The sequence below is a fragment of the Cupressus sempervirens genome, chromosome 10 (genome assembly GCF_028749045.1).
Source record: "Cupressus sempervirens isolate cs-2001-9-10 chromosome 10, ASM2874904v1, whole genome shotgun sequence".
Lineage (NCBI taxonomy): Eukaryota > Viridiplantae > Streptophyta > Pinopsida > Cupressales > Cupressaceae > Cupressus > Cupressus sempervirens.
This window is the reverse complement of record NC_143127.1, coordinates 827,263,410-827,278,336: the sequence shown is the minus strand read 5'-3', so window position 1 is coordinate 827,278,336 and position 14,927 is coordinate 827,263,410. Positions and strand designations below refer to the sequence as shown.

The 14,927-nt window shown below is 33.9% G+C and overlaps 1 long non-coding RNA gene across 2 annotated transcripts; it reads left to right on the top strand.

Moving 5' to 3' along the window:
- Nucleotides 1-6,729: 6,729 nt before the first annotated feature.
- LOC149536500 (uncharacterized) lies at nt 6,730-13,590 on the top strand. Of its 2 annotated transcripts, none has more exons than XR_016356803.1 (3): nt 6,730-6,801; nt 6,907-6,992; nt 13,525-13,590. It is a non-coding gene; the product is annotated as an uncharacterized LOC149536500 (long non-coding RNA). The 2 variants fall into 2 exon arrangements; XR_016356802.1 differs by lacking the exon at nt 13,525-13,590 and adding an exon at nt 9,847-9,895.
- Nucleotides 13,591-14,927: the final 1,337 nt, after the last annotated feature.

Here is a 14,927-nt window from a genome sequence, read left to right as displayed (position 1 = left end):
AATACATTTAACATAATTATAGTGGTAGTGGCCAATAATTTATATAATTTGGTATGTTAGGTTAGGCTACTTATTTCCCATCTTTTGAAAATAGCCATACCAACTATAACTTTCTGAAAACTATTCGCCATAAAAAATAAATTAATTCAATTATTTGGAAAATAATTCTGCCACCTTTTTATAAAAAAGGTATCGGTTATTAAAATATTCGCTAACCAATATCTATATTTCAAAACATAATTCACCATCAATATTAATAATTTTATTTATTTTTAAATGATAATCGCCATTATTTTATAAAAATTGTCTAAACTATTAAAAATTTGCCACCAAATATACATCCATTGGCGCATAATTCGCCAACACTATTAATTTTTTTTTCACCCAAATGACATGTGATTCTCCACAATTTTATAAATTTTGGGAGGGGGGAGGGTTCCTTAAAGTTATCCCTGCCATTGTGTCCTTGCTTTCGCCAATTTGAAGTTTCTGGTTACATGCACACAATCATGACTTTACCACAAAGCATTCACATTGTAACAATTTTCATGTTCTTCCATTACATTTTGATGTAAATAAAAAATTCTAAACTTTCACTTATTGAAACGACTAATCTAAAAATGGGTCCTATTAAAGAATCTAATATAAATTCAAATAATGTATCTATATTCTAAACAAATCAAAACATAAAATCTATGATTTAAACTGAATCTCATCACTTACACATCATAACAATATGGTCCACGTTAGTCATGTGGATAGTCTTGGGGAAGAGGTTGCCCAAAGAATATTATTATGTGGTTTTCCACCACATTTTATCAAGTGGACATTTGATGCGACAACAAGGTTTGAATAATGAAAAAAAATTCTCTTTGTTTGCCAATCCTCAAATAACCACAAGTTAGGGTTCATCATAGAATATCGTCTAAGCCATGTGCCGATTACAACCACTGCATCGACATGGTACTCTAAACCTTCACCATATATAACTGAGTGATCCAATTCTTATTTGGCTTCAAAAAAATGACACAAATAATAATATGTCCCTTCATTGTCTTCAGGGGCAATAATAGCAAAAACATGGCCTACAGTGATAAATGGACAAAATGTGGTCATTACTTCAGAAAATACTTGGGTAAAAGTTATAAAGTTACATATTGAAATTACAAAGATATATAAATATATATATTACTAGGTTGCACTAGATCTGACAAGCGATCAAATTCAATAGACAAATCCATCTCTACCATTTTCAGTGCTTGTGGGGGATGATAGGTGTCAATTGGGTCCAAAACCTGTATATCCCATTTGTCCACCCATCCAATTGACTCACAGTCATCCCAATTTTCCTCTGCACATGATGGACAATAGCATGCCATTTTTCATGTGTGGATACTCCATGAACTTGCATCAGAGCTTCTAAAAGAGTGTAACTTACTAGATCCTATTAGTGTGCAACAATCTTGATATGATGCAATGTTAGTATTATCTATCAACAAAAAAAATCTATGAACCGTAGACTCACCTTCCTTACATGGACCCATTGTAGCGTTACACCATTGGACGATGGATTTTGCATCTATCAATATTGCTCCATCTTTGTACTTTAGTTCTTCACAAGCCAATGCTCTTTTAATGCATGGACCTGCACCATCGTGCTCTCCCTTACGATGACTAGCTTCTATGAAATTTCACATATATTGAATTCTACAAAACTTGTGCATCCTACTCAACCAATAGAACATCCATGCATTCTTTAATTGAGATGCGCAATTGTCTGACCAAATAATGTGGTAATGATATGTTATACCCTTGTTAGAAAAATCTCCATAAAATAGTTGAAAATAACCATGTACGAACTCTATAGAATGTGATCGATCATTGTTGATGTAAAAATGGTACTCCCTCAACATCTTCCTATCATCCTTTGTACTTGTAGGTTAATGCATGAATGTTATGTGAACAAATATGGAAACCTATTGAGAAGTATAATACTTTTCTTGCACTTCATTTTGTGGTTGTAATGTGTAGTTCTTTGCGAAATCTACAACTAAAACAATGGTATCCAGTGGAAATGTATCCTTGCGAAACTTGAATTGCAAATCCAGCCATCGAGCTCTATGGGTATGCCTTGCATACTCATAAATAATCTTTTCACAAAAAATCTTCATGAACTCATAAAATGGAATATTTTCAATGACTAAATCACATCTTTTACCATGTTTCCCATCTTTTAGAGCATATGTCACTATCTTAAATTTTTTCGTAATCTACTATTTCATTTGCAATTGCATGTGTACTATCCATATGTTGACAAGTTGATAAAAGTTGCAAAGAACTACAAAATAAGCATGTACCATCCCAACATGATGTCTTGTAAAATTGTTGGCCATCCCCTATTTCAATAAAATGTTGGATATGAATTCCCTTGAAGATCTTGGTGGCTCATTAATATCAGAATCCTATAAAACAAATTGAGAATGAAGAACTATGCATATACGCTTAAAAACATCAAAATAGTTAGAAAATTCATTATGTATCCTACAACAACAAGTTTTGCATGTGTGATTTCTCTTCACATAAAAAGGTTTACCCATCTCAATAAATCTTTGACTTATTCAAATTTGAGGATACATATCAATAAATTTAGTAAAAAAATTTGTCTGAGTTGAGTCCAAAAAATGTTTCCCATGTGGGTAGTGATTTTGGCTACCAATCCTCCTTATAACATCTCTTTGATTAGGGGAAACATGTATGTTATTTTTTCAAAAATCTTTGATTAATGATTTCAAGGCTTCACTAATTTCTTTATCATTTCACAGTAGTCTATCGCTAAATGTTCATAACTCATTTTCTGTTGGATCTTCCAATCTCTCATGCCTTACATGGCTCTCCTTAGAGTAACTCTACCAATTTTTAATGTTTTACTTGTCTTTCTCATGAGTCAAGCTTTCTTCATTTGGCTACTTACTATTGTCGATGTAAGTACTCATCTTGTGATATTACTATCTTTGGTGCATGATTTAGAACCCACTTTGTCATAAGCACTCATTAGATTCTTTACAATGCATTTTTCATTTGAATCATCCATCGTTCTTAGCCAGAGAATCTTCATGATAGGCCTAAATTTCAAATTCTTCATCATTTCAACAAATAATTGGCATTGACCTATAATATTTAATTCTTTAAAAAATAATCTCCACATATGATTAACTTTTCTTTGACAAGTACGCTTGCTAATCTTGTTAGGCATTGATTTCAAAATGTTAGTATCAATATCAATCAAATATTTTGGTCTTCTAAAATGAATTCTAGAAGTTGTTCTAATCTCTTCAATTATCTCAACATTTTCAACATCAATATAAGGTTGAGTGTATTGTGTATCTTGAACCGAACACTAATACATTAGGGGTCAATTTGAGACGTTAATTTGCAATGGCAAGAAAAGGTAATGTGGCTTTGGCTTTTTTTTTTCAATTTTAGCCCGATGTTGTTGCAATTGTGATGGCAGGAATCACAATTGCGACGCTAGTAGGATATAAGAGAAAAAAAAAGCCAAAAACTATCATTTGAATGAAATTGTGCGACACAGGGTTCTTTTGAAAGGAAAGACACGCACACAGGAGATCACTTCAGCAAGGTGTAAGGAGAACTCAAGGCATTCAGAGGGTCGGGCACAGACGCGCATCGGCAATGTGTAAGAAAAATAAACCCATTATTTTTCAGAGACGCGCTTCGGCAGAGACATTCTCCATGTTTTTCAGTGTTTCCATGTCTTAGTCGCTTAATATCATATTTCTTTTTCCTACTCTTTTGCTATTATTTTTGTGTTCAATGTCTGGCTTTCCAAAAGGTTTTAGGGCCCCTTGAAAACATATTTTACCCATAAAATCAAAAACTTTCATTTCCTCGTCCTCTTTATTATGGAAATTGCTAGCCTCAAAGAATGGAGAGGGAATCTCCTTCAATAGGAAGGCCTTTCATTCTTTAGCCTCACATTTTTTTGAACCTATATTAAGAGGCTTCCACAATCATTTTAGTATGGATCACTTGGCAAAAGGTTACCACAACTCATTCAAAGCGACCTCCTATGGTGTTCATTATTCTTGCCCGCCCCGAATTACTTTTGGACACTCCATTAATATTGAGCTTGTAAAAGCCTAAGGGAGGTGGATCCTAGTTTGTATATTTTCAAAAGGACAAATAATGCTATGGGCAGTAGAAAGGGATGTCATGGTGTTGGCCCTTGGAGAAATGGGATCTAATTATTTTGAGTAATTAGTAGTTACTTTACATATTTATAGATTCCCAACATCATTGTCTCAGTCAAAGGGAGAAAGAAAATGTCTTTTCCAAAAAATATATGTAAGAAACTTGCAGTTTGAATAAAATTGTTAATTTTTATTTTTATACTCAAAAACCAAAACATATCTCATAGCCTTTAAAGAAATATGGAAAATCCATAAACAAGATAACATGGCATTATTAAGATATTACTCAAACTGTACAATGTTACAAACACCTCAACCCAGCACTAATTTGAATAGACAAATTTTTTCACTATTTTTAATATGACAAACTATTGCTCTCTTCTGTCAGTCATGAATATTGTTGATTCTAACACTTCGCACTTTAATATTTCAGTGTGTCATCACCATTCATTATTGCTTTCACATGCTACTAATTTTAGGCTGTAGAAAAGTGCCATCACATCTCAATATATTGCCATGAACTTCAGTGTGCAAGTTAAAAATTAGACCTGTACAGGAAGCCCTCTAATTGCTGACATTTAAGATGCAATCATACAATAATATCCACCACACAGCTTCGCTTAAAACATGAATCTGCATGTCGATTAAAGTATATATTTTGCAAAATTGATATCTAATGAGATATATCAGACCTACGAGATTATACCAATAACGAATTTTGAAAATAATAATTGAGAAATTTTCATTCCAAGAAAACCTACATTATGTAAAAAGCTACATGACATCAGGCATACAGCAGATTTAAACATCAAATACTTACAGAATGGCATACAAAAGATTTAAACATCAAATACTTACAGAATGGCCTCAACCAAGAGACAATCTTCCAACTCAGACCCCAAATGAAATTTTCATTTCAATGTGGGACTGTATGGACTGGGACATGGAGCTACAACAAGATCAGGTAATCGATCAATAATTTCATTAACTGCTTCTAGGCACGTGTTAAGCATTTTTTTCTCTATTCGTACCAATCGTGTTGCCACCTGCCTTTTGGGGTTCGTACTTGGGTCTGCAAGCTGATGCAATGCAAATATGTTGTAAAAAATCACTTTGAAACATATGTTGGTTGAAAAAGTATAAGGATATAGTTATCCCCAACATGAAGGGAACAAATTCTTACCACTCTTTCATCTTCACTAGCAATTGATGGATAGCCTGCAAGTCATTCTCTGAAGTAACTAGATAACTGATCTAGAACTGGTCTTTCTGTACATGGACTCACCTGCACTCATATTCTAATTGGTTAAATTGAATTTTCATAATAAAGGCAATATATAACCAATAAGAATAATGAAACACATAAATTACCAATACAGCGAGGTATGAACAAAGAGGTGGGTGATAACAAAGAGCTCATCAATTTTCACTGTGTTATCTTCTAGCTACAAGTCTACACCATTCTTCACTGTTTTTTATTTATACCTAATACAATTTTATATTTCAAAATGTTTATCACTGCCACAGTTTTTGACAGTTGGCTTCTTTGTATTAATGCCTATAAGGAGCCATTGGATATTGGAAGATAAAGGTTATAAATCTCAGGTAGTTTGTCTGCAAGATTTCTTTTGGATTTGGCTGTGTTACATGAAATGCTAAAGTAAGATGCACTGATTTCAACCCATTCTGATTGATTTGTACAGATTCTTATAACCAGTTCCATATATTTAATTACATTTAGACACTATCTTTTAATGCTTTATTTCAGTGTGCTACATATTCTATTTCATATTTGTGATATATGATGAAAGTATTATAACATATGGAGGAACATTCCATGAGTGGCGTGGCTAGTTGAAATGGTTTTAGTTTCAATTTTACACCATTTGATACAAATAATCAGTTTACCAATCGACCCCTAGGTTCATTCCATTTGCAGTAAAATCTTCATTACATAGAAAATATTCACAAAATCTATGTCAATGCTCACACATCTTCGCAAATCTATGTCAATCCTCACACATTTTCTTGGACTTATGCAGGAACTATGCTGCCCTGCAGCTCTTGTTAAATATGTTATCAACTTGACTTTTCTATTAAAGGCTCTCATGCTGAATTGAAAGCCAGGTAAAGAAAAAGATATTATACACTGTTTTGTTGGTACCCTGTGCAGCACAACAAACTTTTTCTTACTATAAGAAAAATTTCTTTTCTTTTGTTTCATTGTAGATCTTCTACTTGCACGGAGGTCTCTCCCCATCATTGGACACACTTGATCACATTCGAGCTTTAGATCACATACAGGAAGTGCGTCTATACTCATAAGTATAAACTTCTTCGTTTCCCGCAACACATATAACAACAATTTTAAGTGCTTGCAAGGTATATACTTATGAATAAATATTACATCCTGATTTAAATGTATGAAAACAATTTTCATTCCTTTTAAGCTTCATTCATCTTGAGGTGCAATTCACAAACTCAAGAATAGTGGCTTTTGTTCTTCAGGATACCTTTAGGGGAAGAGTATGTGAATGCCCCCTCGTGTCTGGAGTCCAGTTTAGAGGAGATGGCTATTTACACTGCTAAGGTTTGTTGAATCTAATTCTGAATAACATTGCTTGCTATTTTTGAATCTAATCTAATGTATATTTTAACTAGACTTGGAGCTTATATGTTTTGAAATTTTTGTTAGGCCTTGTAGTTTGTATAATTTGATTGCTGGAGAGCTTCTACAGCTAAGCAAGAAGGCTGTTGCACGAGTTATAGCCGCACGCTCGGGTATGAAAATTATTTTTTTTTAAATTCTAATATATATTTTAACTAGACTTTTAGCTTATATGTTTTGAAATTGCTTTTAGTGGCTTAATGTTTTAAGGTCTCTTGAAATAAGACCTTTAGGCAGTTGGTCAAAGTTTTACAAATAATCTTAGGAATAAATTCAAAGAAAGTATTTTTAAAATATTAAAGTATTTAGCTAGGTCTAAGAAGATTTGTGTACTTTTGACAGTTTTGCTTAGTTTGTGAAAGTTGTAGACTGAAGTTTTCATAGCCCAATTTTTGCTTCCTGCAAAGAATGATCGTGTCAAATAATATAAGTGAAGAACAAAACAGGGAGACAATCGCTAGATTGTGGTCTAACTTGAAAAGAAAAGGTGATGGAAAATGTTATTGCCCTTGCAATATTTGTAAGGGCTTAAACCGTAGAAGACTGCTAATCAAAACAGTTAAGAGATATTGTAGGGAGAATGGTCACATTGAAGGGGGGCATGACTATCATCCACTGGTAAGTTGTTCATTATATCATTTTAACAATTTATATACATATGAAATCACTTGATGATGAGCTGATGATCATGGTTTATTTATGTTAATCAATTTTATATAGGTTGATCTTCACAGGGAAGTACATGATATGAACCACAACAATCCAAAGAATATAGTTTTCGAAGTGGAGGAACATGGAGGTGCAAATATCCAAGATGAAGATAATGATCCCATGGAAGATGACGATCATGCACTAGAAAACACAATTGAAGAGGATGGTATAAATACATTGATCCATGACACATCTAGTCCAAGTGTATCTGATCATGATGATGATGATAGCCTCAATGTACCTCTACTTCAAAAGGTATACGAGCCCCTATACAAGGACTCCCAAACAACTCTTCTCTGTACTGTATTGTTGTTGTTGAACTTGAAGGTTATGAATGGTTTATCCAAATAACAATGTCACGTATGTTAAGGTATGTCATATATGTCTTTATAGTTAACAAAGGGTGAATAATGTACCACTAATATTGTTTATATTAACAACTTATATTTTTTGTTGTAGATTGATAGGCGAGTTTCTGTTACCATCATCAAATATTCTACCTCGTTCATATCGAGAATTAACTATTGTTATGAAAGATATTGGAATGGAGTATGAAGCAATACATGCTTGTCCCAATGCTAATATTATATATTATAAAGAACATGAATTTGCAACACAATGCCTTGTATGTCATATGAGTAGATATCGAACAGATCGACTAACAAAAAAGATGCCTCAAAAGGTTCTTCATTACATCCCCATTATTCCACGGATGCGACAATTATTTAGGTGTAGTAGCTTAGCTCAATTTATGGATTATCATGCACGCAATAGAAGTCGAGATGACATTATTTGAATCCCTGTAGATGGTTCGGCATTTATGCACATAGAGGAAAAGTGGCAACACTTCAAAGAAGAACCTCATAATCTCAGGCTTTCATTGGCAATAGATGGTATCAATCCATTTGGAGAGATGAGATCTGTTTACTCGGTGTGGCCTATTTTTGTTATCAACAATAACATTCCTTCATGGATGTCAGTAAAGAGGGAGCACATTATGTTGGAAATGATTGTTCCAGGTATCTTATCATTTGATAGTTATTAATTTACATGTACTTACAAATCTTGCAATAAAACGGTCACAATAATTATGTAATGTTACTATTCATTCAAGTAGGTAAATATCAAGTAAAAGATATGAATGTATATATTGAGCCTCTTATCGACAAGTTGGTGGAGTTATGGAATGGTGTCACTATGTATGATGTGTCTAGACCAATAGGACAAAGACAATTTCAATTCCATGCAATACTTGCATGGACAATACATGATGCCTCAGGGCTAACACATTTTTGTGGTATGTTATAGTGAATTCAAGTTGCGCATAATATTTCTAATTATAAAAATCAACATATTTAATAATCCAATTACATCATTATCTTGTAGGTCTTCAAACAAAGGGAAAATTTGCATGTCCAGTTTGTGGTCCAAAGATGAAATCTCATCATTCAAAAAGTTTAGGAAAGCAGGTGTTTGATGAGTGTAGACACTTCCTCCATAGGAATCATAAGTATCGAAGTATAGAAAAACCTCTTTTCAATGGGAAAGAAGAGACTACATCAAAGCCACAAAGAATGACACCTCGCCTATGGAAGTTGGAATATAATAGAATTAATCATCGAGGTAATGTCGTTCCACCTAATGGTTTATGTTTGTAATTTATATATTTCTATTGTGATTTTTGTTGACTAATTGTGTAATTGATGATCGTGAAGGTCGTCAAGGCAATACTGACAACCTTCCAACGGGACTAAAAAGCTATCCCAGATAATTTAGTAGGTTGCCCTACTACGAGCACTTACAAATTATGCATTTGTTTGATACTATGCATATTGGAAAGAATATAACAGAGAAATTGTGGAAAATATTGGATGGAAGGCATGACAAAGAAAAAATTGTCAAAATTTGTAATGACATACATGAATCCAATCATGCATTAAAAAATTTCATTCACTCAAATAGCAACAGAGATCAGATTAATATAAGTGCCCTTCCATGGTTATTAACGGAGCAGCAAAGTGATGCCATAAAAGAAGTCATACGAAAAATTCAGTTTCCCACAGGATTTGCTACGAACATAAACAATCTCATATAAAAATAAAGTGAATTTGGGCCAGGGCTCAAAATGCATGATTGGCATACTTTCGTCAAGGTAACTTATGTTCTTCTGTATTTACAATATATTCATAAACTATGTGTACTGTTCATTATGTTATGTTAGAAAACAATGAAATGATTGGTTTATAATTACTGCAGTACGTGCTTCCTCTATCTCTCCCAGAGCACTTCAACAATAACATCAAACAAGTGATATACGATCTTGGAAAATATATGAGGTAACCAGTAATATCTGTTCAATTTGTTGTATATATTTATTATATTCGCAATTTTTTTTTCTTGCTATGTAATCTATTGTATATTATTTTGTAAAGTCTCATATCTATATATTTTTGTGACTTGAATCTCTTAATGTAGGTGGTTGTCATCTAAAGAAATCCATAAAGAAGATATAAACTATTGGAAGAGAAGAATTTCTCATTTACTGTGTGAAATGCAAAAGTGTCTACCTCCAACTTTTTTCAATGCACAGGAACGCTACCTCATACACCTAGTTGAGGAGATTGAATTGTGTGGACCTGTACACACTAGGTCAATGTGGATGGTTGAGAGGCATTTGAAATCTTTGAAGGCTTTGGTTTGACAAAGAGCACATCTTGAGGGTTCTATGGTAGAGGGATATATGGTATACCTGACTATGGTGTACATTACTGAATATCTTCCTAAGTTTGCATCAAATATCCATGTAGATCGCATTTGGGATCTCGAGCCTTTTAAAAAATTAGAAGGGGAGTACTTGATGGGGAAAGGTACATTGAGGAAAGTGAGAGGTAATAAATTATAAGATTTTATTGTAATAAATTATTTCTTAATCTTCAAAATAAATCGGTTGTAAGTTGTCTATTTTTTTTTTGTACAGGTGCTCGAGAGTGGGATGCACTACATTTGTATATTGCAAACAATCTTGATTGGATGACAGTATGGATTGAACGATGTCAACATTCTGGTCGCACATTAACATGGAAAGGTGTATCTTCATTGGTTAAAGAAGCTCATCATAATGGAGATTTCAATGTTATGCAAAGGGAAATAGATTTAGCACGTGGTTCAAGAGATTTCTAGGTATGTACAAATTTATTAATCACTCGTATGTTTATCAACTCACAATACAATAATTTTGATATGTTTCACATATTATTGCAGGTTAAACACCACAAAGCTATGTTCTGTAATGGTTAGAAATTTCGCATCAAAGTGTTGGATGACACGAAGAAAACTTGTGATTCAAGAATAACTGCAGTCTTTCAAGTGACTAATATTTCATCTAGAAATGACTTACATCCTCAAGAGTTTGAAAATTGATACTATGGCATTTTGGATGAGATACTTGAGTGTGACTTTAGTTCCTTCAAATTAGTACTCTTCGTTGTCAAATGGTAGAGGCTACGACTTAATCCAAATGATCCTGATAGAACTGTTATTAAACATGATAATGGATTTACAATGGTTAATACAAGGTCGTTTGAGCCAGTTGGGGATGAGCCTTTATGTTCTTCCAAGCCAATGTGAGCAGGTATTTTACTCAGAGGTTCCACATAAACCGGGTTGGTCATTTATTGTTAGACATGAACCAAGAGGAAGGCCAATAAAGTACAATGCGATGGAAGAAGAAGATATTGAAGAAGTAGAAGATGATGTAGATGGTGATCACGATCGATAGTTATTGGATGATGTTCCTGACACAAATTTTCATGAAGAAGAAGAAGATGATGATGACAATGACGCTACTACTGATGATGATAATGAAGATGATGTTGATGGTGATGATGATGTTGATGATGACGATGACAACGTCGACGATGATGGTGAGGATGATGATGATGATGATGGTGATGATGATGATGAGGATGATGATGATGATGATGATGATGATGATGATGACAAGGATGATGATGATGGAATTTAGAGGTATGCCATCAATCCTTAATCTATTTAATATTCATTTCTTGATAGAAATATATTTGTCTTATATATATGGTTACATAGTTTATTCATTATCTATTTAAAAGCTACAAGTTTCAACTACAAATAGAATACTGCTAATCTAAATTAACTATTAATCTAAATTAATTAAATAAAACTATCTAAAACACATATTGATGCGTGAATGTATTGAGCCTTATTTTCTTCCAGGTCAAAAGCATTTGTAAGTGTTTAGTTTAGAAAAGGGAATTCATTAAATATCTATAAAAGGGAGTTGTACCTAGAATATCATAGGGAAAACATAATATAAGTGCTTACCCAATTTTTTGGTTAATAATTCTACCTCCGTAGGTGATGCAGAGACCCTAGGTGGTCTTGCAACCATTCATAACAAGAGGGACTTCCATAGTGTTCTCACAACACCAACCAAGCATCTTCATAAGATCCCTCTCCTTGATCCAAGCCAACTCCATAACCTATCAGAGTGCACAAAAAATCCTTATGCCACCTTAGGTTCTACATCTTTTGAATAATCCCATGAATGTCCCTCAATTCATCCAATAGATTCATCCAAGCAATCTAATCAGCAAACTATCAAATGCTCACAATGCCTCAATAGGTGCCAAACTTGACTTCACCTTAACTAGGTGTTTCCTCCACCTCCACACACATCAAACAACTTTAAATAGCACGTTCCTAAGGTGACTAAGCCCTCAACTCATCAACTGATACAAAAACCCAGTTTTAGCCCTTCACTAGGCCTACTTCCCTAGTAGGCTTATAATGTGAGCCTGATTTAAGTGTTTTATTGTGTACCTTTTAATGTTTTTAAATTTTATGTGATGCTAATTATGGATGTGATTATGATTATGATGTGATTATGCTCACGATAATTGAATTACATTTGCAGGAAACTGAACCCCTTTCAGGAGCATCCCACACAGTCTCATGGATCGACAGGTATAAGTCAATACTCCTTATAGACAGTCTATTTAATACACTTATCAATAGTAAGATTGATTTCTTCTAAGATCTCTCCCATTTGTAGGTACCAGCGAATAGGTATTTTTCAGAAGTGTCTTCCTCGAGTGAGGGAAATATAGGAATAGAAGAGGAAAGTGAGACATGTAGTTTATCTAGAATAGGGAGATTAACTAGAGGTCAAAGGACTAGAAGGAAATTCAATAAATGCATGAAATTTTTCCTTTCTCAAGGGGGGTCATGTTCTTATGATGATGAGATGAAAGGCGACATCGAGGTGCCCTTGAGGTACCAACATCTACAAAAAAATTGGGTACCCAAGGAACTTCCTCCAATAAACATTGATTTTTGTGGTAACGAGAGGATATATCACATAGCACCATCATCACTACATGGTTTGGGCCTATTTTCTATGGACGGCATAAGGGTTTCTTACAAAAAAGTTTCTGAATTGATGGAGTATGTTGGACCATGTTACGATTACAAAAGTTGGATGCATATTGTTAAATATAAAAAAAGTATGCATAGGTATTCCCTCTCGGCAAATTATATACAATAGCAAGACAATAATCAAAGTAAAAGTGTGGCTATATACATTGATGGAAGGCCAAAAGCAACATGGAATATTGCAAGTTTTATAAATAGTACACGACTTGGGTCAACTATAAAGCAACCCAATTGCATATTTGAGGCGCACGAGGGAAATCGTGTATTCATCTGTGCGATAAAATCAATACGTGCAGGGGAAGAGCTTCTTATTGATTACAATTTGAACCGCATAGATACAAACGAGGCTACTATCATGGGGGTGGTACATACTATTAAACCAACCAACTTCTAATCAATGACTCCAACATACCATTTTTTCAATAAATTTTTTGCTAACATTTTTATACTTGATCTTTGACACAGGGGCACAATATGGAGCAACCGCCCGGAGGGGATGCTGGCGATGTTCTCGACTCATCTACACACGAGCAGGTAAAACTCATTGTAATTGTGCAAACTAGATAGAAGCAAAATGTTATTTTTTTAATGTTGTTTTCTTCATTGTTTTGGAGTAATTTTGATAATACTAATACTATTGTTGTCATAGAGGGCCAATGGTCGAAGGGAGGGAAAGGAACTTGCAGTCCCTGATCAATAGCCCCCCCCTGAGGAGGACCCTTTTTATATTGATTTAGCAAACACCGATGACCTGATCAGTTCGATTAAAAAGTTGCTAAAGAAAATTGGTAGAGAAATTTTACGTTTGGCAACCATAAAACCTACTACTCAGGAAATAAGAGAAAGGGGAGCCGAATTGATGCACACCTCTAAAACCTTAAAAGTAAGTATTAATGAAATTTTTAATTATAACAAGAGTTCAATAATGGTTTTTATGTTATGCTCTTTTATGGCATTAATTAAAATATGGATGCGTTGTCTTTATAGAGTTTTTTGTGTGATTTCGAGCCCCGTTCCCATGATGAGGGTGCTGCAGGTGGTTTAGGTAGATTGCATGTTCCATTCCCCACTTCTATTTTCCACTGAATATATATAGGAATGATCATAATCATTGACAATACATGTTCGAACAATCCTTTTTTTAATGCTCTAACAATCTTGTCCATGCTAGTCCACGTGTTCTATATCTATGCATGCTCTAACAATTTTATTCTTCAGCTTCACATCAAGTGAATCCTATGATGACGCTGCCTCCATCCAAGACAACCACAAATCTCTTTTTGACTGCTGAGTCAGCGACATGCAGCTTACAGGCATCGACTGTTGCACCATCTGCTGGTAAACAAATCTCTCTTTTTCTCTCTTATGACAGCAACAAACAGTTTTCTTTTTACAACTTTTTAACATTAATTATCATTTGTTCTTTTATACTTCGTGACAAAGACTTATGAAACTTATGAAACTTTTTGCAATAGGAGCTACAACATCATTTCCTGGATGTTCCTATGTTCTTAGTACGGGAACAGTGAAGGATGTCACATTGATCGTTAGTGACGATGAAGACATTCCACTAAAAGTAGCCAAAGTTCTAGGTACTTTAAAGTTATTATTATTCTATAGTGATATAATAGTAATTTAGTTTTTGATCACTCTTCATCGACTAATGATCCCATGATTGTTTTGTAGGGAATTATCTTTTTTGGAGAAAACTTGGTGATGAGTGTTTGCGAATATTCAGGCCCACCATGTTTACCTGGTGGAACATCATATCCTAACTAAAACCCCAAACCACTATTTTGATTTCATATCATTGCTATAATAGTTTTCCTTTTCATCCATTTCTTGAACTATATATATTAAAGGTAGCT